The following is a 24,534-nucleotide window of genomic DNA, read 5'->3' as shown; positions in this document are numbered from 1 at the left end:
GGAAGCAGTTCCCCACCACCACTACTACTCTTCAGAAATATTTTCTCAGGAGGCCAAGAGAAGAATCCCAGATCCAGGTTATACAGATTAGGTTCCTTTGCATACAAAAAAAAAAAGAAAAACTCTCTAGAATTATCACACTATTTCTTATTAACAAAGAATCCTACATGTTAGAATCATTGGACATCCTTCAATAAAAACATCAGATACAATAAACATCAGATGTTTATATCCATCTTAGAAACCTGATTCTCTACTGCACTTTAACACCCTATATTACCCGATAATTTGACGTTATCTATATAAAAATATCTATATAGGTTAAAGTTATGATTAGATGGCTCCAAGAGTACTGTATGTAATGGATAACAAGAAGCCTGTGGGTGTATGTATGGAGCACAATCATACAAAGATAGCTATAAAGTAAGACCAGGTGGTTGATGTGGTCAGTTTGGAGCACTGTTTGCTAAGAATAGTATAAGCATTTCATTGTTACTTAAGTAATCAAGGACGGGGTGATCCAAAAGTATCAGAAATGCACATCTGATGCAACAATACTATGCTCCACTTTAGGAAAAAACCAGTTCGCACAAAGGATGAGCCTCTCCGTATTTACCTCTCAGAAGCACGAGCTAAATTCCACCACCTGGACTCACAAACTAGCAGTTCCTCGGATGCCCAGGCCCCACCCCCCGCCTCTCCGCCAGGGCACCTGGCCAGGGCCTTTGGCGCACTCAGAGGCAGAAGCCTGACCTCGGAAAACCCCAGAATGTTACAAACGGCCGAGGCCAGGGACCCAGAGTAAGGCTTGATCTAGGACAACACTTGCCCCAGGAGGCTCTCGCAGGGTCTCACTCTGATGGGCGGGACGGGTCACGGGCCTAAGGAGCCGTGATATGAGTGGCCTGGCCTCTCTGAGACGAGTCAGCGGCAGAGCCGAGGCCTTTCCACCCTAGGATTTTAAATCTACCATGACACCGGGGCAACTTTAGGTTTCAAATGCCACGAGCAGAGCTGTGCCCCGAAGAAACCCCGGTCGCCGAGGCCCCGAATCCCGTCGTTTTTCTGACACCTGGCTTTCGAGACCTAAAAGATTGGGAAACCGCCCAGCCCAGAACACCCTATCCGAAACCTTACCTCCTCAAAAGCAAAAGGCCCTTTGGCCAATAACTGTCACCAAACCGCCATCTTCTCTCCCTGTCGCTGCGACAAACACCCTACAAAATGGCAGCAAAACCATCTCCCCACAACCCCACCGTCGGCCTCTAGCACCACTTATATAGGAGGAAGGCGCCTATGTAACAGAGCTCACGCGCTCACGACCCTCCCCTAAGGGGCGGGGCCCAGTGTGACGTCAGGGCCGCGCCCGGCCCTCCACCACGCTGCTGCGTGGGCGGAGCAGTCCCGGCCCCGAGATGGGCGGTGGTTGAGGCGACTCCTTAGATTGTTTTCATTGCGGGAGAACCTGGGTGAAGTCGGGAAGAGACGACTTAAGCCTGTGGCACGTGTCTGCTGCTACTCGAGGAGTTATTATGAGTGCAGCACCTCTCAGCAGAGCCAACCTTGGCTCCGTTTCCTGCTCTCCCGCCCCAGTGGGCCGCAGCACGGCTGAACTGTCAGGCAGAGCCACCGTGCAATAGACAAACCCCAAAACGTCTCGGTGCTAGTCCCAGGCTGGTGCTGGGGTTAGCTCAGTGAACGCGATTGTGTAGTCCATCCCGCTTGGAATGTCCTGTCTAAAAATGGATTCTGATAAATAAGATGTCTTAGGAAACAAGCTCAGAGGTGCTTATCTTTTTAAGGCCTGTGTTCCTGATAAAAAAAAAAAAAAAAATAAGTTTCAGTTGAGACTCCTTACAAAATTTTTCCTGTTGTGGTCCCTGCATCCTGGGCAGATTCAGTAGCTGAAAGTTTCCCTAACAAACTTTTCCCCATTATTTATTCCTGTGAGTCAGTTTTATTTAACCAATGCAGAGTAATGTCTGAGAGCTAGTGAGCCCCGTTAAGGGGCTTGCTTACCTCAAATAAGGTATTTCGCAGTTCTAAGGATCCCCAGACAGTTTCCCGTTGTGAGCGTGTAGAGTGAGAAGAGAGAAGAGGGCCAAAATCTGAGCCCTGGGGAGCACTTAAGGGACAGAGGAAAAGAGCCTGAGAAGGAATGATCAGCAGGAGAGGAGAACCAAGAGTTTGGTGTCAGAGTAAGCGAGAGAAGGGTTTAAATGAGGGAAAGGCTGACAGTGACAAATGCTGGGAAGGAGTCAGGTAGGGTTGGTCCTGAAAAGTGTCAAGGGGATTTTGTGTTCTGACAAACATTCGATGGATAAAAGAGAAAGTCAGAAATCAGATTTGGGAGGGCACGATTGGACTCTTGCAGGCATAAATCCAATAACATGTGGGTTTGTACCTTGTACCTTGTTAGGTGAAAGGAGGGCCCTGTCATTTCAAGATCTAATATTGTAGAAAACTTCTGCCACCTACTTTGGATAAATTGAATTGTTATGGAGATTGTACCCCATGTTAAGAAGTGAAGAAGTGAAGTTGAAAAGATAATTGGAAAATTGGAAGTGAAAATTCTTTATGCTGTAGAATGAAACAGACGTTATTCTCCTCACCTGGAATAGCCACCATTTATGCATCTACAATTGTAAATCTTACCCATCCTTTGAGGTCTGTCTCTAAGATGCTATCTCTGACTACATGAGTTCCCACCCATCTCCCTGCTCTTGACTACTCTGGTTAGAGATGAGGTCCTTAATCAGTTGGCCAAGGCACACTGGTGTGCCTGGAACCACCAAAATATGATGACCAATTTTGCCCATAGTGTGAAATGTATTGGTTCTACAGTTAATTACACCTACTATTTCAGGGACATCTATCAGTTGGAATGTTTAGCTGAGTAGACTGGGCCATCTTGCAAGGTAAAGTGGGACTCAGCTTGAGGCACATAGAGGCATAAATTAAGCTGGCAGCAAAGAAAAGTTCCCCTTTTATCCTGGCACATGAAGGATCTTTGTCTTGTGAGGCTAAAAGAGAATGTGGTCAGGACAGTGCAGTTTTGCTCAAACAACAATATAAAGTTAAAAGACAGCCAAGTGGAAAGGCCCCCTACAGAGGGATTTATAGACATCACAAAACAACGTTAGCCAGTAGTGGAGTCTGCTTTGTAGTTGCTGCTATCTTACTTTAGTGTCATTTTGAATATTTAAGTTTGTCTGCCACTTAAATATTAAGGTCTAATATTTGAAAGTGTGTCATGATCAGGAGGAGGTCGACAGGTATGGTGCTCCTATTTACTCTCTGTGGCTTATGTGCTTTGACTGGAGACAAGGACCTGATTTATATTATCTTTGGTATCTCAGTGGCTACAACCCAGTACATATTTGTAGGTTGTTTATGGAAGCTGCTTTTGGTTGTTTTGCTCAGTTGGGTTAAGTTGGATTAAATCAAAGGTTGAAATTTACTCCCAGAATCCCTGGGCCAGTTAGCTTAATAATCTTACCTGGCACCTTAACCCTTTCTATTAAGTCAGTTACCTGGAAAATGAATACTTTGTGTCAGAGGACTTAATAAAAAGTCTGTCTAATTTCTCAGAATCTACTACTAACACCAGAAAAACTGTCTAATCTGGTAACTTCATCTCAACACAAGAACAAGTATGTCTAAGAAAACCTTAAGTTAAACCATATATAAAGAATATCTTAGCTTTGAAGAGCAACCAGAGGAACATTCTTATAATATATTTGAGCACAGATATTCTACAAGTTTAACTTCAGACATAGGAAACAGTCATCTCTGAAAGCAGAGTTCCAGAGTAAAAGTCTAAATTTTTGTTTAAATTATGTTTAAAAAAAGATTGTCAGCTATATGGAGAAACCGTTACAAAGCTATAAACCTTTTTGAGTTTATAATTTCTAAGTTGCTAATACTGATAATTACTAATCTGTATTTAATTAGATTTTTTTGTGTTTTTAGCTATCAATTAAATACTCATTATGTGCTAACTACTTTGTATACATGATCTCATTTAATAATCTAAACAACACTGTAAAGTGATCATTGGTTACTTGCTTGCAGTCAAGTTATCAAGTACCAGAACTGAGATTCAATCTCAGGACTTACTTGCTCCCAAGCTCTTGTGTTTAACCCACTCTACTGGCTGCTTCAACTCATACAGCAAAGTACAAAGCAACTTACTTTACTTAGTCATTAGGGAAACCAGGCTGAGTTCATCTTTCAGCAAGATCAAAGGAGTTCATCATAAAAAAAGCACTTTTCAAGGTGATATATCATCAAGGGCTCCTCATGATGAAACAATGACTCAGTTTATCTCCAGCACATCAAGGTCATCAAAGGTCCCAGGGTGCCTTATTCACTGTTCAACAGCAAGTCACAAAGGGTCTCCCGTGCATCCCATGCTGCCTAAGATGGATAACATCCCAGGTTTCTCCAATATTTCCTGAGACTGGTTGTAAGGAGATTCACACAGCACACCATGAAGCAGGATCCAATCATCAAACAGTGCCAGAAACATTCCCTGATACACAGTGCACTTTGCAGTGTATCAAAGGTGGGGAGTGGAGGGATGCCAGGAGTGATTTAATTCAGAGGTTCTTTTGGGAATAGGATAAGCTGATCTTTCCAATCTCCTTGTCAATTTTCACTACCTCTAATGAAAGGGCTTTGGAACTAGGTTAATAAATTAGTTTCTCAACACCTGCTACCAATAGTCTCAACTATCAACCATCCAGTGAAACCACTGAAGGGAAAATATATTTGCCTAAGTAAATACCTAAGTTCTAAATTTCCTATGAATATTGTAGAATCCTACATAAGCATATGAAAACATGTAATATATATTTGCCTCCAAATCTTCTGGGGTTACCTTTTATTTTAATGTATAAATATCAAGCTTCTATTTCATGTAATTGTAGGAAGTACAGTATACTTCAGAGTATTCTGATGATTTCTATAGAGGTGTTAACTTCTCTGGTGGCTTCCTGTCACCTCTCACTCTAAATTCCCATTCCTGGCTCTATCCCTCAGTTCCCTTATACCATCTCATCTGCAGTTGCTGTCCTTGCTTCGTAACATTTTGTACCAAGTATTGACACAGACTTCTCCTTGATTCTCCAAAGACTAGGTAGCTTTTATGAGGAATAGGCTTAAAATTTTGAGAATACCAGAGGGTGGGTACAGCACAGAAACAAAAAGAACTGAAATTTTGTATCAGAATTCACAATTCTGAAGGTCCCAATCATTTCTTATCACACATAATTTCTTACTGGCTTTCATCTCCTTAGGACTCAACTAGGGGAATGGATATAAGTAAAATGGATATATACTACACATTAGTTAAAAGCAATGAACAATTTTGCTAAATTTATGCTAAACTGACATATAGCAATATAAATAGACCTAAAAAGTTAATGTTGAATGAAGAAGAAAATGTGATTTATAAAACAACATCATTTAGGCAGATATTTAAAAACTGCAACTACACCACATGTTTTCGAGGATACGTATATATTGAAATAAAGGTTTGAGAGTAGACTGGAAGGACAATATATTAAATACACTAGAGATGTGCTTCTCAGACTTCTGAACTTTAGCCTAGGAGACCATTTAGGCTATGCACTCAGTTTACTTTGTAGCTTTGTTGCCCTGGGTCTAATTTTCAACACAGTCTTCCCTGTGGCTACAGGAGACAGCTGAGTCAATAGTGTGCCTTAAGTTGACAGCTGGCTGACCTGATCTTCTCAGTTTCCTTTTTCAGAGCTTTTAAAACAACTGACCAAAGGTAAACAACTCAATAACTCTTACAACTGCAATTGTCCCCATACTATTCAAGTGCCTCCAGCTATTGCATAAGCCGATGTTTCACCTCCATCTGAATCTCATCCCAGTTCACCACCAGTGAGAGTTTTTTCCTGGACCCAAAGAGCTATGTTCTTTATTCTGTTTCACCACCTTCTCTCTCCTAGAAGCAACAATAAGGGACATCCTTGCCTTATTCTTGTTTGTAAAGGGAATGCTTCCAAAGTTTTAGTTAGGTTTCATGTTGTAACTTTTCTTCTCAATGTATTGTGGAAATAGGTCCATACCAATTAATACTTATATATAACCAATCCTCATTATTGGTGGATTTAGCTACTCATTAAAATTTATTTGTAACCCCCCAAATCAATACTCATAGTGCCTTCATGCTTATTCATGGGCATGAGCAGAGCAGCAAAAAATTTCTCAATGTGTACATTCCCAGCTGAAGTCAAGCAAGGCAATGCTCTGCCTTCTTTTCCAGTTCTCATACTGAAAAGAAGTGCCTTTTTCACAGTCTATTTAATAGTACATTTTTGTGCTTTTTCTTGGCGGCTTCCCTGTTTAAAATGGCCACTAAGTGTAGTGCTGAAGTGCTATGTAGTGTTTCTAAAAGCAAGAAAGTTATCATGCACCTTATGGAGAAAATATGAATGTTAGATAAGCTTCATTCAGACATGAGTAATAGTGCTTTTGGTCATGAGGTGCATGTTAATCAATCAACAAGGTATATTAGATAAGGTTTGTTTGTTTTTGTTTGTTTGTTTCCTTGTTTTTCTGTACGCCGGCCTCTCAATGTTGTGGCCACTCCCGTTGTGGAGCACAGGCTCCAGACATGCAGTCCCAGCGGCTATGGCTTATGGGCCCACCCGCTCCGCAGCATGTGGGATCCTCCCAAACCAGGGCATGAACCCGTGTCCCCTGCATCGGCAGGCGGACTCTCAACCACTGCACCACCAGGGAAGACCTAGATGAGGTATTTGTAAACAGAAAACCACATTTCAAAAATTATGGGCTGATTGGCTGATGAAAGTATTGTGAACCAGAGGCTCACAGAAACCCAACCTTATTTCTCCTAGGATTGATGAGTAACTAGTCACCAATTCAGTGTTTTCAGCAACGTTATAAAACCTAATTCCTGCAAATAATGAGAATCAACTACATATATTAAAATAAAAGAAACATTACATGGGACATACTTCTACTACAAAATAATTTATTATTTATCTGAAACAAACTCTACATATCTAAATTACATCTCTTTAATTATGTTTCCCTGATGGTTTGGATCTCAACAGTTCCTGGTTTTGTAGAATTTGCTTATCCATTTAATGCAGTTATAATCTGTGTTCCATTTAAATTGTACATAACCTTTCATTTTTTTAAGTTTTTTTAATCTGGACCATTTTTAAAGTCTTTATTGAATTTGTTACCATAATGCTTCTGTTTTTTTTTTTTTTTTTTTTTTTTGGCTGCAAGGCATGTAGGATCATAGCTCCCCGACCAAGAATTGAACCTGCATCCCTTGAATTGCAAGGGGAAGTCTTAACCACTGGATGGCCAGGGAAGACCCTTATTTCATTCTTTTGTCCACTACTATTCTTTAGTGAAAAAAGACTCTCATAATCAGCATTATGACCCACTATACTGAACATGTGTTGGCATAAAATTGGTAACTGAGAATTGACCTACCAATTTGATTTGTTGAAGTGCATAATACTATCTTTCCATTCTTCAGTATTACTTAGCATCTCTTCATCAAACTCTAGGTAAAAAAAATAAAGTTTTTCAAGTAATAAAATCCATTTCAAAAGATAGTCCTGGCAATTTCATAAAAATTACCTACGTCAAATGAGAAATTCTTTTCCATTTTAATGAGGTCCCTCTTAAAAAGTGTCTTGACACTTAACTCTCTAACACCATACACAAAAATAAGCTCAAAATGGATTAAAGATCTAAATGTAAGACCAGAAACTATCAAACTCTTAGAGGAAAACATAGGCAGAAAACTCTAAGACATAAATCACAGCAAGATCCTTTTTGACCCACCTCCTAGAGAAATGGAAATAAAAACAAAAATAAACAAATTGTACCTAATGAAACTTCAAAGCTTTTGCACAGCAAAGGAAAGCATAAACTAGACCAAAAGACAACCCTCAGAAAGGGAGAAAATATTTGCAAATGAAGCAACTGACAAAGGATTAATCTCCAAAATTTATAAGCAGCTCATGCAGCTCAATAACAAAAAAACAAACAATACAACCCAAAAATGGGCAGAAGACCTAAATAGACATTTCTCCAAAGAAGATATACAGACTGCCAACAAACACATGAAAGAATACTCAACATCATTAATCATTAGAGAAATGCAAATCAAAACTACAATGAGATATCATCTCACACCAGTCAGAATGGCCATCATCAAAACATCTAGAAACAATAAATGCTGGAGAGGGTGTGGAGAAGAGGGAACACTCTTGCACTGCTGGTGGGAATGTGAATTGGTACAGCCACTATGGAGAACAGTATGGAGGTTCCTTAAAAAACTACAAATAGAACTACCATATGACCCAGCAATCCCACTACTAGGCATATACCCTGAGAAAACCATAATTCAAAAAGAGTCATGTACCAAAATGTTCATTGCAGCTCTATTTACAATAGCCCAGATATGGAAACAACCTAAGTGTCCATCATCCGATGAATGGATAAAGAAGATGTGGCACATATATACAATGGACTATTACTCAGCCATAAAAAGAAACGAAACTGAGCTATTTGTAATGAGGTGGATAGACCTAGAGTCTGTCATACAGAGTGAAATAAGTTAGAAAGTGAAAGACAAATACCGTATGCTAACACATATATATGGAATTTAAGAAAAAAAAATGTCATGAAGAACCTAGGGGTAAGACAGGAATAAAGACACAGACTTACTTGAGAATTGACTTGAGTATATGGGGAGGGTGAAGGGTAAGCTGGGACAAAGTGAGAGAGTGGCCTGGACATATATACACTACCAAACATAAGGTAGATAGCTAGTGGGTAGCAGTCGCATAGCACAGGGAGATCAGCTCCGTGCTTTGTGACCGCCTGGAGGGGTGGGATAGGGAGGGTGGGAGGGAGGGAGACGCAAGAGGGAAGGGATATGGGAACATATGTGTATGTATAACTGATTCACTTTGTTATAAAGCAGAAACTAATACACCATTGTGAAGCAATTATACTCCAATAAAGTTGTAAAAAAAAAAGGATTCCTGAGTCGAACATATGACTAATTTGTTTATTGATAACTTTCACTTGAGTTAATCAGTTAGATATCCTATCTTCACTATGTGACTAGACTCTGCAGGAAACTTCTGCCTGAGCTCTTCTGAAACCAAATTTCAACACACGTACATCATCACAAATAATAGCAGTTTCATTCAGAGATGATGAATCATGTCTTCAGGCAAATAAGAACATTGGGAAGCTTTTTCCTGTATGTTTCTTTGAATTATCTTTCTCCTGTTTTCTTATATTATTTGCCTTTATTAAAAGTGTTATATGATTATGCTCAAAAAATTAGAAATAAATGAATTTTAAAAAGAAAAGTAAAAAATAAAATTAAAAGATAAAAAAATTTAAAAAGTAAAAATTTCCCTGATGCCTCCGCTATTATTGTCCTTGCCCCCACAGAGAGCTACAGTCAACCCCTGACTCCCCAGGAGGCCCTCCAAGACATCTAGGTAGGTCTCTGGACCTGCTTTGTCGGACCCACGTCTGCGTGTGTTCCTCTCACCAGCTTCTGCTCCTGAAGCTGGCCTGGAGCATGTGTGCTAGTGTAAGCCATCTGGGGCACTGTCTTCCATGGGCATGGCCACAGGGGATGGCACAACCCACTGGGACCTGCATGGCCAAAGGAGGCTTTGGAGGGGGATGGCGCACAGCCCACTGGGGCCTGCATGGCCAAAGGAGGCCTTGTCGGGGGCAGCACGGAGGCCGCTAGGACCTGTGCTGCCTGGCGGAGGCTTTGACTGGGGTGGGGGTGGGGTGTTCCTGGTATTTGTTTTGGATATATCTCATAACTTTTTTGTGCCTCTGTCCTCTTTTACTTTCTTCTTTTGTGTTAAACAGATATTTTCAAGTGAGGAATAAAATATGCGTTTTAACTTAAAAAAACAATTTCAGATTAATGTTAACTTAATTCCAATATTACACAGAAACTGTTCAAATATGTTTCTCTTCCTACCCCCTCCTTTGTGCTATTTTCATGTAAAGTATATCTTTAACATTATGAGCCCCACAATGTTTTATAATTGTTTCAGGATATGTGCTGCTGAAGTGAGCACTATAATTATTGTTTTATGCAATTGTTTTTCAAATTATTTGAGGAGAAAAGGGTATGCATCATATCAATAGAGTGAAAGATAGAAACCACTTAATCATTTCAGTAGACACAGGCATTTCACAAAATTCAATGTGATAAAAGCACTCAAGAAACTATGAATACAGCTTCCATTGTGGTGCAGTGGTTAAAAATCTGCCTGCCAATTCAGGAGACATGGGTTCCAGTCCTGGTCCGGGAAGATCCCACATGCTGTAGAGCAACTAAGCCCATGCACCATAACCTTTAAGCCTGTGCTCTAGAGCCCGTGAGCCACAACTACTGAAGGTCATGTGCCTAGAGCCCATGCTCCACAACAAGAGAAGCCACTGCAATGAGAAGACTGCACAACACAATGAAGAGTTACCCCCACTAGCCACAACTAGAGAAAGCCCGCGAGCAGCAATGAAGACCAAATGCAACAATAAATAAATAAATAAATAAATAAATAAATAGAAGGAAACTATGAATAAAGGGAAGCATCCTCAGCCTGATAAAGAGCACCTATGAAAATTCATGGTTAACATGATCCTGAATGGAAAATGACTGGATGATTTCTCCCTAATGTCAGGAACAAGACAAGAATGTCTGTGCACATCATTTTCCTTCAGCATTGTACTGAATGTTCTAGTCAGGGCAATTTAGACAGGACAAAGTTATAAAAGGCATCTGTATTGAATAAGAAGAAGTAAAACTATATCCATTCACAGATGACATGAAATTATGTACAGAAAATCTCAAGGAATCCAATAAAGCATTATTAAAACTAATAAATGAGTCCAGCAAGGTCATAGGATACAAGATCAATAAATAAAAATCAATTATATTTCTATGCACTTTAAATGAATAATCTAACAATGAAAATAAGAAAACAGTTCAATTTATGATAACATTGAAAGGAATCAAATTCTTAGGTGCAAATTTCACAAAAACAGTGGAAAACTTGTATACTGAAAATAACAAAATATCATTGAAAGAAATTAGAGGGTCTAAATAAATGGAAAAATATCTCATGTTCATCAGAAGATGAACAGTATTGTTAAGATGACAGTACTCCCCAAATTAATCTAATGATGCAATGGAATCCGCATCAAAATCCCAGCTGGCTTCTTTGTAGAAACTGACAGGCTGTTCCTATAATTCATGTAGAATTGCAAGGGACCTTGAATAGCCAAAACAAGCCTGAAAAAAAGTTGGAGGATCCATATTTCTCCATATAAAAACTTACTACAAAGCAATGGTAATGAAGATGGGGGAAGGGTAAAGGCATACAGGTAGATATCTAAAACAGTAGAATAGAACTGAGCATTCAGAAGCTCATAGGTCCATACTCAACTGATTTTTGACAAGGGCATCAAGGCCATTCAATAGAGAAAGAGTAATTTTTTCAATAAGTGATGTTGGAACAACTAGATTACCACATGTAAAAGAATAAAATTGGAACTTTACCTCATAACTTATACAAAAATTAACACAAAATGTATCAAAGACCTAAATGCTAAGAGCTAAATCTATAACACTCTTAAAAGAAAACATGGGGGTATATCTTCAGGATCTCAGATTTGGCAATATATCCTTAGACATGACATCAAAAGAATAAGCAATAAAAGAAAATAAATTGGGCTTCATCAAAACTAAAAGCATTTGTGCTTCAAAGGACACTATCAAGAAAGTGAAAAGGCAATCTCAGAATGGAAGAAAATATTGGTAGATTATATATCTGATAAGGGCATTGTATATAGAATATGTAAAGAACTCTTACAACTCAATAATAAAAAGGCAAAGAACCCAATTTAAAAATGGGTGAAGGATCTGAATAGACATTTTTTCCAAGGAAGATATACAAATGATTGAGAAGCACATCAAAAGATACTCCACATACTTTCAAGATTCTCTCTTTGTCCTTTGGCAGTCTGACAGTGATGTGTCAAAGTGTTGTAACATTGATTATATCCTATTTGAATTTCATTGACTTCTTGGGTGTGTAGATTCACGTTTTTCATCAGATTGAGAAATTTCAACCATTATTTCTTCAAATATTTTTTCTGCCCTTTTTTCTCTTGCTTCTCCTCTGGGACTTTCATTACACGTTGGTTGATATGCTGAATGGTATCCTACAAGTCTCTGAGACTCCATTCATTATTTTTTTTTCATCCCTTAACTTTCTGTTCTTTAGACTGAATAATCTACATTGATCTACACCAAATTCAGCTGATCCTTTCTTCTGCAGCCTCAATTGTGCTGTTGAGACCCTCTAGTAAAATTTTCATTTCAGTTATTTTACTTCTCAACTCCAGAATTTCTATTTGGTTGTGTGTGTGTGTGTGTGTGAATTTTTGTCAAGCTTTCATTTAACTCTTTAAATATGGTTTCACTTAGTTCACTTAGTTCCTTAAACATATTTCTAATACGTATTTGATGTCTCTATGAATTGCACCCAATATCTGGGCTTCCTTAGGGACAGTTTCTATTGACTGCCTTTTTATCCTGTGTATAGCCACACTTTCCAGTTTATCTACACATCTTATTTTTGTTGTTGTTGAAAACTGGACATTTTAGACAATATATTGTTCTGATACCACCTCCTGGGGTTGTTGTCATTTCTGGCTTCCTAGGGATTACCTTGGGTCAGCATAGCTTAGTAGTCAGTCAGATTGAATGCTGCTGAAACCGCACTCCTTCTTGAATGTGACTCGAACTCAGCCAAAATTCAGATTGGGACTTGAACCCATGATCCCTAACTTAGGAGATGACTCACACCCACTGTCTTTTAATTGAAACTGCTCACCTGGTGTCAGGACTTATTGCAGCTCAGGTTCTTTTTTCTCAATGCAGAAAGAATTCTGTGTGAGGCAAAGTGATAGGCAGAGTGAGCTTATTAGCATAGGATGCTTGTGAGAGATACAAATGGGCAGGCAAGGGAGCACAGCAGCCCCAAGAACAAAGCAGGCTATGTTTTTATAATCAAAGAAAACGTGGGGAGGGGAGAAGATCACCTTCTTCCTCATTTTGTGGTAGATATCAAGGCTTACATCATTAGTTCCTCCTTTGGCCCTATATGGTCTAAATGGGACTGTCATGGTACTATTTAAACATACGTATATTAGCAGAGGGGTGGTAACATATACTAAAATATGGTACTTCATATCAGGTTTCAGTATAATGTCCCCTTTCACCTAGTTTTTTTCCCCTCTCACCTATATTCCTGCCTTGGCCACATGCAGAAATGCTACTCTTCAAGAACCATTAACTCCCTGAATTCATGTAACAAGATTCAGAACCCATATCTACTGTCTTGCATTTTAATTATCAGGACTTGTGGCTTGAGTGTGCCTGGTGCTTGAATGTGCCTGGTCTTCCTTCAAGTAGTGTAGATTGTTGCTAGGTTACTGGATTCTTTTCTTGCATGGTCATTAGCTTACAACAGTCTTGCAGACTCCCTTAAAGTTCTCCCTCTGTCTTCAATCCTCCAGTGGGATATTCAAAATAACGATTTAATTATCCTACTCTATCACTTTGAGTTGGTTAGGCTTCCATTCAGTGCAAAGGTGATCTATGTATGGGTTAGGGAATGCATTCAAAATTCAGGGAGTTAATAAGTCTGCCTGGTCTTTCACTTCTTGCTTGCACAGGGTCTAAATGTCAGTCAGATATGAACAGTAGACTGGGGTCCTCTCTGGTGTTTCCTGTGTGTGAATGTAGGCCTACCCATGTGCACAGCGTTCCAAATCAGCAGGAAAAAGTCAGTTTTCATATCCTTATTTGAACTGTCTTATTCCCTTCATTTTAAACTTTTGGCTGGTCTGTTGCTTGCCCCAATTGTTACTACAGCCTTAGGCAGCTTCCGTGTTGGCCTTTGACTGTTTGCTACCAAGCACTATTGTTTTTAACAGAGCTGTGGACATGGGGCTTTTCCTTAGAACTCCAAATCATATCAATCCCTTCTGGCACCAGCAAGGTCTATAATACCATGTTGCTGAGTCAGGGAAAGTGAGGATGGAACAAGTTCCAAGTTAAAATGTCACAGACCCTATTGTTCTTACCGAGTCTCAGTAGTTTTTCTTGAATAAATGTTTCTCAACTTGCGTACCTTTAGTTAATTTCCAGAGTTCTGAAATGGTTGTTTCTTGTAATTCATCAGTTTTTTAGTTGCTTCTTTTGCAGAAAGGATTTGTCAAGGTCTTCTATCTGCTCTTCTGGAAACTCTTCAGGAGTATAATTAAAATTTTTCTAAAATTTATGTTTAAAACATAAAAAGAACAGGTAAAATTAATATTAAATTGTTTTATTTAATCCAATATATCAAATTATCATTTAAACATGTAACTTATATAGTTTTTCCAGCTTTATTGAGATATAATTGACATATAACATCATGTAAGTTTAAGTTGTACAATGTGATGATTGCTACAAGTATATATTGTGAAATGACCAAAGGCAATTACGGGAAACATTTGAAATCCCCAAACTTACCTTTCTTAAAACCCTACTGAAGAACCTTACCTATAAAACTTCTAAAACTGAACAAAGCACTTATTTTTATTGGTATTCTGAGGTTTCCAAATGTTATCAGGGGCCTATAATTGCCTCTCTGCAAACTAAGATTTTAAGATTAATTGAGGCAAACAAATGATTAAAGAAGGAAAAAATAGCTTCTGAAGCCTCACGTTCTTCTTCTGCAGCCTCTTTGTCTCAGGCTCTGCCTTTAGCGCCATCTTGTTCCCCTCCTCTGGGACCTTGTGCTCAGGCCCTGCCTTCAGGGCCATCTTTTTCCTTCCCCTTTATACTGCCTATTCCTCCTCTGTACCCTCAGTTCCTCCACACTAACTCCCTCGCTGAACTTCCCTTTCCCCCTGAAAATCTCCTCACCCCATTTCTCTCTGAATCTATCAAAACCTGTCCCTTTAGAATTTAGCTTTCTGAGGATCCAGATGTTAAACCCTTAATTTTAAATATTCCTTGGGCTAAAACTGAACTGCGAGCCATAGATAAAGAGTTTCCCAAAGTAACCAAAGATCCTCACAGATTTACAGAGGAATTTAATATAACAATCTTACAAATCTTGTTCTCTGACTTACATCAGCTAGGTCATATGCTTGTTGGTGAAGGCCAGGCCCAGCATTGGATGAAAATTGCTGACTGGGAAAGTCCTGAAAGGTCTCTAGAATTAAAAGCAGGAGAGCAACCGGCTAACTTATATGGTCAGGCCAAGGCAATTTCTAGGTGACTTCATTGGGCAATTCCTAGGGCTTTTCCAAAGCCTATTGATTGGAATAAAATTCAGGCTTACACACACAAATCTGATGAATCTGTTCATAGCTATTACAATCAACTTCAGATTATTTTAAAGAAAATTTTGGTCTTCCTTCAGATGTTGATCCCACCCAGGTAGATTTAACTGTTTATTAATGGTCTGAACCAGGGTCTTTCCTTTCTAGTAAAAAAGAAAAGGATGGAATAGGAAATGATGTCCACTCCAGATTTAGTTAATCTTACAAACCAGCTCTCTCACACTCTAGATGAGTCACCTAAAAGGAAAACTGCCAAAATTCTGAATCGTAAACTTCAGCAAATAAAGTTACCTAAATGAAACAAAAACCCTCCTAGTTTCTGCTATTAGAGCAAAGAGCCAGGGCACTGGAAAAGAGATTGTTACAGATTCAAGCCCTTCAGTCACCATCAGCCCTCTAACCAGGCTTTCCAACTTCCTCCCAATTCCCAGTTGTGGTGCTCCAAGGAACTACAGGGTCTCTTCTCAATCCCCCCTCTTAATCAGCTTGGAGAAACATTCCTTCAGATTTGGGATGGGTCTCTTCTCATCCTAACTGACACTGCAGCCACACTCTTGGTGCTCAACCCCACTACTATAAAGCAGCTCTTGCCTCGGAGTACTAATACAGTTCAAACAGTGGGCATCTTTAATGAACCTCAAGAGGTTGCTGCCTGTGAACTGATTCCCTTTCGTTTAGGCCCTTTGAGAAACACACACTCTTTTCTCCATAGTTCCTCTGCCACTCTCCATTTATATTAGGCTGAGACTTCTTACAGAAGCATCATACTAAAATTTCTCTCCCCTGAAAGGGGAAAATAATTTTGGAATTTGACAGTAGTTATCAAAGCAGCCAACCAGATGAATTAAATGACTCTGACATCTTTTATCAGCTCTGTCTCTGAGCTGATTCTGGAAACACTGATCCTTTTTCCCTATTGAATCAACAACCACCTCCCTTATAGGCAAAATCTCCAACTGATATTGGCAAAATTCACAGTGCATCAATTCAAATAGATCCCTCAAAACCTCTCCCAGAATTAATCAACATGCTATAAGTAAAGAAGCCTTTCATGGCATAAAACCCATAATAGGACATTACAAGTCTCAAAGACTCATTATTTCTTGTAATAGTTCCTGCAATACCCTTATTTTACTAATGAAGAAACCCAAGGGCCGAGGGTGGAGGTTTGTTCAGGACTTCAGAGCAATAAACAACATTGTCATCCCTCCACACCCTGTTGCTCCTAATCCTCATATTTCACTAACATCCATTCCCACTGGATGTAAATTTTTTATTGTAATTTGATTTATGAAGTACATTCTTTAGTATTCCAGTTGATGAAGATGGACTCTTGTCTATCATTTTTGCCTTCACTTGGAAGAAAAACAATTCACCGTGACAGTAATGACTCAGGGTTTTACTGAGCTCTTATGTCTCAAAAATTCTCAAGGCTGATCTGGATAATGTAAAGTTCCCAGAAGTTCTATTTTGTTGCAACATGTGGATGATTTGCTTCTTTGCTCTCCTCAGACTGCTTCACAGGAAGACAGCACCCACTTCCTAAAGCTTTTAGTCTTAAAGGGACACAAGGTTGCCAAGGAAATATTGCCATTTGCCCAAACCCACGTTTGATATTTAGGGCATCTGATATCAGAACAAAAGCCATACCGAGTTCCAGATAGCTTTCATGGTGTCCTGAGTTTCCCAAAACCCCAATCTAAGCATTGACTGCAAGGTTTTTTCAGGCTAGTCAGTTATTGCTGAAAGTGTATTCCAAATTTCTCTGTTTTTTAAATTAAAATAAATTATTTATTTTATACAGCAGGTTCTTAGTAGTCAAATTTCTCTCTTAAAGCCAAACCTCTGCGTGTCTTACTCAACAACAACAACTCTGACCCAGTTTTATGGGAAGAGCCAAACAGCATAAACAAACTTTCAGGCCTTAAATGAGAGCTTGAGAAACCCACCTGCCCTTGGGAATCCCAGTTATCAGATCCTCTTTTTCTTTTTTGTATATGAAAAGGAAGGGAATGCCCTTGGGATACCATTGACCCACAGGGTATTACAGCCAGCAGGTGGACCCTGTGGCACACCTTAGGGCCATTACAGCCACTGCCCTTTTGGTTGAGGCCGCCAAGAAAATCATTGTGGGATTCCCTTTAATCATCCTTGTACCTCATGCAGTAGAAACCCTCCTGAATTCTCATCACACTCAACATTTCTCAGTTAGCCACCTCACCTCCTATGAAGTCCTTTTGTTAACTGCTCCTCATATAACTCTTTTATGGTGTAATAACCTTAGCACTACTACTCTTTTCCCGTCCATCACCAATGAAGTCCCTCACAACTGCTTAACGCTGAAGGATCTCCTCTTTCTCTTTCTTTAGAAATTTATTTATTTTATTTATGTATTTTTGGCTGCATTGGGTCTTCGTTGTTGTGAAAGGGCTTTCTCTAGTTGTGGCGAGAGGGGGCTATTCTTTGATGCGGTGCATGGGCTTATCATTGTGCTGGCTTCTCTTGTGAAGCACGGGCTCTAGGAGCATGGGCTTCAGTAGTTGTGGAACACGGGCTCAGTAGTTGTGGCTCGCTGGCTCTAAAGCACAGGCTCAGTAGTTGTGGCACACAGGCTTAGCTGCTCTGTGGCATGTGGGATCTTCCTGGACCAGGGCTCGAACCCATGTTGCCTGCATTGGCAGGCAGCCTCTTAACTACTGCACCACCAGGGAAGCCCTGAAGAACCTCCTCTTGACTTCACTTGATGATTTGCAGGAAATTCCTTTGGGTAACAGTGGTTTCTCGTGGTTCACCCATGGTTCTTATTTAAAAGGTGACAGTGGCAAATATCGTGCTGGGTATTCTACTGCAACTTCCTTTGAGGTTGTTGAGGCAGCATCTTTACTTATGGGTAATTCAGCCTAATAGGCCTACACAGGCTTGAGCTCTTACCCAGGCCTGTACTTTAGCCAAGGGCAAAACTGCCAATACTTATACTGATAGTAGATATGCTTTTGGTGTAGCTCATGCTTTTGGAATGTGGTAGAAGCAACATGGTTTCCTTACTTCCAGCTGAAATAAAATTTAAAATGGCCCCTAGGTTTAGGTGTTATTGGATGCAACACTTTTACCTGCCACTTTAGCCATTAAGATTTCAGGACATTCTAAACTTGACTCTCTAGAAGCTAAGGGAAATTTATCTTACTGACATTTCCACAAGGAATGCTGCTATTAAAGGGACCAAAACCAGCCAAACCTCTGTCATGGTCCAAAGGGATAGTTCCCCAAATGATAACTGAGGAAAACTGGACCAGAGAATTTCAACAATTGGCCTGAAAAAAGGAAAAACAAGACTGGAAATTCAATATTTTTTTTGATAACAAGAGAATGCTCTGGTTTGGACCAAATAACAACCCAGTCTTACTGAAGACTCTAAAATTCCCACCCTGACTGGACCTGTACATCATCTGGTGACCTGAAAGTAAAGATTTCCCAGAATTGAAGCAGATGATGTCTGAGTTCTACTTCTCTCACTATTTGGGGAACTTGCATGTGACTTGCCACGGTTGCAGACCCTGAACTGTAATTCTCTGCTGAATAAACCTATTTTTTTCTGGAGAAATATCTGGCAGTCTATTTGTTTTCAGTCAACACAATTTGGTGACATTTAGTACAATCACTTTTGCACAACCCTCACCACTATGTAGCCCCAGAACATTTTCATCATCCCCCAAAGAAAACCCTGTACCAATGAAGCAATCACTCCTCATTCATCTGTTCCCCAGCACTGGAAACCATTAATCTACTGTCTCTTGGATTCCCCTATTCTGGATATTTCACATAAATGGAATCATACGTGGTCTTGTGTCTGGCTTCCTTCACTTAGCATAATGTTTACAAGATTCATCCATGTTGTGGCATGTATCAGCATTTTATTCCTTTTTCTTGCTGAATAATATTTCATTGTATGGATATACTACCTTTTGTTTATCCATTCATTGAGTGATGGATACTGCGTTATTTCCATCCTTTGGCTATTGTGAATAGTGCTTCTATGAACAGTAGTGAACAGGTTTTTATGTGAACAAATGTTTTCAATTCTCTTGGGTATATACCTAGGAGTTGAATTTCTTGGTCTATGGTAATTCTGTATTTAACACCACCAAACTGTTTCCCACAGCAGCTGCACCATTTAACATTCCCACCATTAATGCCGAAGCGTTCAATTTCTCCATATCCTTACCAACATTTGTTATTAAAAAAAATAGCCATCCTAATGGGTGTGATATGATATCTCGTTGTGGTTTTGATTTGCATTTCTTGCATTATGACTAATGATGTCAGACATCTTTTCATTTGGTTATTAGCTATTTGTATATCTTCCTTAGGAAAATGTCTATTCAATTACTTTGCCCCTTTTTAATTGGATTGTGTTTTTTACTTGGATTGTGTCAAATTATGAGTTAAAAAAATATTTCAGACATGAGGCTTTTAGAAAATATTTGCAAATATCTTTTTCCATTCTGTGAGTTGTCTTTTAATTCTGTTGATAGTGTCTTTTGATACACAAAATTTTAATTTTTCAAGTTTTAATTTTGATTGAATTTGTTTGCTTGTGTTTTGTGTCATATCTATGAAAATGTTGCCCTATTCAAGGTCATGCAGAGTTTCACCTATGTTTCCTTCTAAGAATTTTATAGTTTTTAAAATAGTTTTAGCACTTACATTTAGGTTTTGATTCATTTGGAGTTAATTTTTGTATGTGTTGTGAGGTATGGGTCAGATTCATTCTTTTGCATGTGGATATCCAGTAGTCTCAGCACGAGTCATTGAAGAGACTATATTTTCCCCCATTGAATGGTCTTTTTAGTCTTGTCAAAAATCAATTGACCATAGATACGTAGGCTCTCAATTTGATTCCACTGAGCTATACGTTTTTCTATATGCCAATACCACATTGTTTTGATTCCTGTAGCTTTGTAGTAAGTTTTGAACTTGGGAAGTGTTCTTCTTCCAAATGTGTTCTTCTTCTAAATTATTTCCACTATGTGGGATCCCTTGCAATTGCATATGAACTTTAGGATCTGCTTTTCCACTTCTGCAAAAAACGCTATTGGAATTTTGAGTGATTTGCATTGAATTTGTAAATCATTTTGGTAGTATTGTCATTTTAACTATGTCTTCCAATCCATGAATATCAAATATCTTTCCATTTATTTAGGTCTAGGTCTAGGTCTTCTTTAATATATTTCAACAGTGCTTTGTAGTTTTCAGTGTGCAAGTCTTGGACCTAATTGGTTAAATTTCTCCTTCAGTATGTTATCATTTTTGATGCTATTATACATGAAATTGCTTTAATTTCCTTTCAAATTTTCTATTATTAGCATATAGAAATAAAACTGATTTTTACATGTTGACCTTATATCCTGAAATACTGCTAAACTCATTTATGAATTCTAATTGAATTTTGGTAGTTGTTCAGCTTTTCTATATATAAAGTCATGTCATTTGCAAATTGAGAAATTCTTCCTTTCTAATTGGGATGCCTTTTATTTCTTTTCCTTGCCTAACTGCTCGGACTACAACTTCCAGTACAGTGTTGAATAGAAGTGGCAAAATCAGGTCCCCTTGTCTTGCTCCTAATCTTAGGGGGAAAGCTGTCAGTGTTTCACTATTCAATATGATGTTAGCTGTGGATTTTTCATCACTGTACTTTATCATGTTAAGGAAATTCCCTTCTATTCCTGAATTGTTCAGTAATTTTACATGACTGGATTTTGTATTTTGTGAAATGTTTTTCCTGCATCAAGATGGTTGTGTGTGTGTGTGTGTGTGTGTGTTTTGCTCTCATTCTACTAATGCAATGTATTATATTGATTGCTTTTTTTATGCTGTACACATCTTCAATTTCTGGGATAAAGCTCACATGGTCATGGTGCTTTATCCCGCTAGATTTATGTTAATTTGGCTAGGAGTTAGGCAGCCATAGGTGCCAGAGACTTCAAATTCCTCTAGTATCCTTGTTTTTGTCTCCACTATTGACAAAACACTAAACACTCCTCCTCAAGGAGAGTCTGTATCTCTCTTTCTGCTGTAATCCAGTGTTGTTGGTATGTTGGCAAGCTGTGGGGTAAGGGTGGGAGTAGGGATGGGGGAGGAGGATTCTATAATCTTCCAATTAAATCTCAGTCTTAGTAGGCCTATGTCTAGGGCAAATGTTTATCGGGTGGTATAGCTTTTTTCCAAGTTCCTTGCCCTATACTCCCTCTTCTAGTTGCAGCATTCCCAATCTTTTTCCTTGAATCCCCCCCTAACCCCATCTGTTTGACTGTTTTTCCTCCTTAGTGAGACAGGAAGGTTAAAGGGGGCTAAAGTGGGAGGAGTGTCCTTACCTCAGCTACCTTAAGACTCTAGAAACTCTTTTCCCCAGGAGAGTAGGCATTTTTGGTGGAGAAGACTCTGGGTGTATTTTACAATGGTTACTCTTCTTCCACTAGAGCCCTGAGGGAATATTTCTCAGGTTGCCACCATGCAAATCCAACCGGGTTTCTGGATCTAATGACAATGGAAATGTGGGGGACTCTTAAGACTGTGGCCCCCCAGGAGTTTCTCACTCTCAAGACAGTCCACACAACCTTCAGCAATTTATCAAAATGAGCATTTAAATCTTTCTACCAGTTTATGGCTTCAGTAATTTCTGTTCCAGGTAAGCAGATCTTGGCTGTATCTTTCTGGATATGCCTGTCTCTCCAGATTTCAGTGTTGTAATTTGCCCACCAACCTCAGTTCTCAGGAAGATAAAAGAAAAGTCACTGATTTTCAGCCTGCCCAAATTTTTCTTCTTGTAAGGATACAAGCGATCACTTGCAAGCTGTTTACATGTCATAGCTGAAACAGGAATTCCAAACAAGTTTTTGAATGCTAGAAAGTTGAAGATTATGAAATGCAAACAAAATCACAAAAATTCTTTAACTGCTCAAACGTTTAAATGCTGAAGTAATGCAACAGCTTCACAATAAGTACTCCAGTGTCAACAGAAAGAATATCAGGTGTTGTCTGTGCAGAATTATGCAGAAATGTTGAGTATGGGCAAGATAGCCAACACCCTGCATAGAATCCATTGCACTTTGATTCAACTTTGAATAAATTGTTTGCACTTTTGCACATCCACCATAATTTGCATTTGTATTATCTCTATGGAAAGCAGTACACTTCTCATTAACTCAATAAGTGAGCAGCAGCCTTCTAAGCAAGCCTTTTTCACGAGAAAAACATACAAGCAAAGGGATTTATTTTTCAGTATTGTGATTACTTGCAACTTGGGCTGTGTTGTAAAAAGACAAGGCATTTTAGATCTTTAATAATCTTTGTAATAGTAAATAGAGATATTACATTTTTTTATTGTTACAGCATTTTATCCTGGCACTTAAAATTTTTTTTGCAATTTTAGAATCAGAAAATACTCCTGGTATGTTTGATCAGTCATTTGTGCTGAAAAGATTGATAATGATGATACACAAGGTGGACGGTCATTACTACTTCTGCTGTGATTATTTTATTTTCATCCAAATTTGTTTTAATTAGAAAATGTATTTTATCTGTTTATAGCTGAGATAATCCTATATCTCTTAGGTTTAGCTGTTAATAGATACTGGTTTATAAATGACTTTCTATCACTTTTTCATATTGAATGAACAGTTTCATGCTGTGGAAAAGGTTTCAAAAGGATTTTTTTCCCTCATTTAATAGATAACCAATGTTCTGAAAATTAATCATGAATTTACATTTGCATTTGGGATTCAAATACTAGATGATAGCAAACACCACAGAAATTGAAAATATTGAATTTGATAGTCTCATGGCATCATGATTATGTTTGTCACTCACGAGGCTAAAGTTATAACAGTAAATTGGGGTTGAACTGTAGAAGTTGTTACCAACTAACAATAAATTGAACTTTGATATGTGATGCGGAAAAGGTGGACATCATGTATGGCTGCAAGCGAGAGCTGTATTCGCAAGGAAGAACCTTCCCAAAGAAAGCCACAGCTGATCTCATACAAGGTTTTGGGAAGCTTCGTTCAAGGATTGGTGGATTTTCAGAAGCAGGGGTGTTTATTGATTGACAGACTTTCAATTATGTTAGTGTGATCACTGAAATAAGGCTGTTATTGACTGGCAAACTTTCAGAAGTATGGTCACTAGACTGAGGTATCTGCTGACTGACTTGTCTACAGGCATGGGATAGTAACAAATTGGCTGACTTTCAGAAGCTGCAGTCTCTTTAACTTGCTAACTGTCAGAAGCATGGCCACTGTTGATTTTCAGAGCATGTGTACTGATCCAAAGTAATCTCTAATTAATGGTGATTACTTGCTTACAACTTGAGACTTTGACAAAAAGAAGTCTTTTCCTTTCTTTAATATGGAAAAGAAGACTCTCAATTCTTATTTACCTTCTCCTACACCCACCCCGCCCCCCCAACTTCGGTCTTTCCTCTGCCAAAAATATGAGAGAGACTATAAGGGATTGTTTCGGTCTTTGTGGAGATACAATTTTCAGCTAGCATTGCCACCTAAGTCATTTAAGTGCCAATTACTGAAGCAGAAAAATAGTTTCAACTGCTCGATTTTCATTACTGGGAAAAAGCACAACTTATTACAATAAGGGTGACCTGACAAAATCAATACAGGATGCAGTTCAAAGTCATTCAATACGAGACATATCCAGTATACACAGGATACCTGGCAACCCTACCTTCAAGTCAGCTTACCCTTCTCATTCACCAACCTCATCTCTTTGCTTGTGAACACCATGTCTTGTTTCTAATCCTTTATCTTGTCTCCTGTTCTCCATATATGCTATCCCTGCTTGAGTTTGGACTCTCGTTCACCTATCACTTGAATTACCATAGCCCAGATTTCTAGGCATCAGTCTATACAGCTTTAATACATACTAAACACACACTCTATACATCGTTGCCAGAACAATGTTCCTTAACATTTTTAACTGACTCCATCAATTTCAGGATAAAATCCAAACTTCTTTTCATGGCAAATAGGCCCTTTGTTATCTGGCCTCTGC

The 24,534-nt window shown here is 38.9% G+C and overlaps 1 protein-coding gene across 1 annotated transcript in view; it reads right to left on the bottom strand.

Annotated features, from left to right (window-relative positions):
- The window catches only part of LOC132485889 (dual specificity protein kinase CLK4), a 35,773-nt gene extending 21,373 nt beyond the window's left edge, over positions 1 to 14,400 (bottom strand). The window contains exon 1 of the mRNA XM_060092492.1: positions 14,271 to 14,400. The gene's annotated coding sequence lies outside the window, so the exon portion shown is untranslated. The remainder of the gene's footprint in view (positions 1 to 14,270) is intronic.
- Between the last annotated feature and the right edge of the window lie 10,134 nt (positions 14,401 to 24,534).

The sequence above is a fragment of the Mesoplodon densirostris genome, chromosome 3, assembly GCF_025265405.1.
Source record: "Mesoplodon densirostris isolate mMesDen1 chromosome 3, mMesDen1 primary haplotype, whole genome shotgun sequence".
NCBI lineage: Eukaryota > Metazoa > Chordata > Mammalia > Artiodactyla > Ziphiidae > Mesoplodon > Mesoplodon densirostris.
The sequence above is the reverse complement of the archived record's forward strand: the minus strand, read 5'-3'. Positions and strand labels throughout refer to the sequence as shown.